Source organism: Hibiscus syriacus, unplaced genomic scaffold (genome assembly GCF_006381635.1).
Source record: "Hibiscus syriacus cultivar Baekdansim isolate YM2019G1 unplaced genomic scaffold, ASM638163v2 tig00110342_pilon, whole genome shotgun sequence".
Lineage (NCBI taxonomy): Eukaryota > Viridiplantae > Streptophyta > Magnoliopsida > Malvales > Malvaceae > Hibiscus > Hibiscus syriacus.
Genome location: NW_024062693.1, coordinates 938,223 through 941,235, shown reverse-complemented (window position 1 = coordinate 941,235; position 3,013 = coordinate 938,223).

Below are 3,013 nucleotides of genomic sequence, written 5' to 3'. Positions count from 1 at the left end.
ACCTTGGCCTCACTAAGTTCCAATCCAATTTTATGATTTTCTTTCTTTCGATCGAATCTTAACTTGATAGTCGTCCCAAAACTTGTTCGTACTCTATATCTATATAATCATACATTGATACATATCAGTATCCAATTGATATACTCTAATCTATCATTTCTTAGACCAAAAGAAAGGTCTATTTCTATTTCCCTTTGAAGTGCATCGATACATTTTACAGTGTATCGATGCATCCCTTAACATGTGCATCGATGCACTACCCCATGCATCGATACACAATTTACATTCGATATTTCCATTTTAATGGGTGTATTGATGCACTCCTTGCATTCGATGTTCATTTATTTGAGAGTGCATCGGTACACATTGAAGATGTACCGATGCACACAACCCAGAAATTACATCGTGAGCACGAATATGTCTTGTTTTAACCCCAAATTTTACTTATTAATCTCTCATTATACCTTAAAACTTATTTATACATATGTAAACCTTCTTATAACACTATAACACTTTACCATGTCCCATAATTCACCATAATTCTTGAATCAAAGAATTTCATTAAATTTATCATGTGCTCTAAATTCAATTCTATCACATCTAACTTCTTAATTAACCCTTTGACAAGTCAAATTCATTCTTAGAACTTCAAAAACCTTTTTATAACAAAAGTTCATTTCTTAACTCTTAATAGAATTTCCTTTCTAATTCTATCTTCTTGGTGTTTTAAACTTATATAAGCTTTCCATAAGCTTATATAACCCCCAAAGACTCAAATCCAACTTAAGAATTCAAGAAATCAACAACTAAATCAAACTTACCTTTAAAGATGGAAGCCAAAGTGAAGAATAAAGAAGAAGAGATAAGCGTTCCAGATAACACTCCCCATCCCCACGTGTTATCTTCCTAAATAAGGGAGATAAAAATATCATCCAATCCAAATTACCATAATACCCTTATAATTCTTTCATATTTATCCTTTTATCCAATAATGAAATATTCCTATTAAAATCCATGAACTTTCAATTTTTCCAAAATTGATCCCCAAATTTCAAAATTCTCATTTTAGTCACTGACCCAGATTTCGAGATGTTACATGCGGGGCCTGTAAAAATAATAAAATAAAAATATATTAGTAATAATAATAAATAAATATATATATAATAAAATATTTTTGTAGACCCAGACAAAAACGGGTGTCTACAAGTATGATCCATTTATTAAAGTTAAATTAATTTGCTCCGAATTGATTAGTTAGAGAAAATTCTTTAACTTGAAAAGAAATCTCTAGATTAGCAATCATCCATCAAAAAAATTATCTCGTCTATTTCTTATATGTAAAGAATATTCCCTCCTCGATAAAAATGTGTATCGAATATAAACTAAAAAATCAACATTTGCGTAAAATAACATAAATTTCCATTTAAAAAAAGTGCATTGCATTATTTGATAAAAAAATTAATTTAATTAGTAAAATAAACTAGATTTATTTCAAGTTCTCATTTCGTTAAAATGTCGTATCGGATCACACCACTTCGACCTAGTGATGCTTTCCACGCTCATTCTACGAATACGTGTTCTTGAAAATATTCGAATAACATATCAATAGATAACGAAAAATGCCGAAAAAAATACAATTTGAAATCTACAAAATAAAATATTCGCAACACACATAGCTAATAACATCTATTTAAAATAATACATATAGAGCCGTAATATACAAAATATACATATGTATGAAAGACCTGAGCAAAATAAAAGATTTCATATCAAAATACAAATAAAAAATATAATCATATTCGATTTAAGGGACCAAAATAGTAATAATAGAAATTTGAAGGGCTAAACAAAATATAAATAAACCAGAGCTAATATCAAAAATAATAAACAATACAGGTACTAGAAATGAAAATAACCCATAAATAATATTAAGGACTGAAATGAAATAATCCAGAAAAATAACAGGCCAAATAATAATTAAACCAAATGTAAAGCAGTGACTAAAATAAAAGATTTACATATATCATTACCAAAATCAAACATTAACAAGAATAAAATAATACATAATAACAAGACTAAAACATAAATACTAAAACATAAGTGCTTGAAATAAAATAAGGTACAAATTCATTAAATGACTGAAAAATAAAATTACAAAGGTAGGAGGACACGAATTGGGATTTACCCACACACAAAAATGCCAACTGGCCCCCCTCGAAACTACGTCGTTTCGTGGGGGATATATAAGCTTGAAATCAGGCTTTCCCTTTTCACTCTCCTTATTTGCTTTGTCTCGCCCAAAACAGAAGAGAGAGAATGCGAGGAATTCTCTCAACTCTCTCATCGGGAAAGAGAGAGGTCGTCGCCACTGTCACAGCTCACGGCAACACTCACGGCAGCCGGAGAAAGGCCACTAACCCCAGAAGATGCCTCTCCTCACCCTCAACCCAGATCCCAAACCCTTACGGCCTAAAAATAACCCTAAATCCCTAGATCTAAAGGTTTATCTTTCGAAACAACAAGAAATCAGCGACCTTTTGGGCTTCCAACGTTTATAACCGAGGTATGGCTTCTTTTCTCTTAGGTATTTTAAATTTCTTGGCTCAAATATGGTTGTATTTCACTCAACTTCCTCTCTTGTTTTTTTTTTTTTTGAATATTCTCTGTATTTTTTTGTTCCCCCCGAATGTTTTTTCTGTTCTCTCTCATTTTCTTTTTTTATCTCCCCCTCTAATGGCTTCTGTTTTCAAATAAATAGGGTTTAAGTACCCTAGATTCACAGACCCGATTTTCCTCGAGATAGTGTTTGATTTGTTCTCCCTTTTATTTTATTTTTCTTCTGACTGTTGATATGATTTTTGTCACCGTTTGATGGATTTGTTGTCACTGTTTGGTGCAAATTTGTCGACGACGGTGTCAGAGGAGGTCGGCGAGGGTAAGGCTCGGCTTGAGCAATGACGGCTAAACTGGTGTTAGGGTAAAAACCCTTAGTTGGGTCATCTTAAACTGTTGG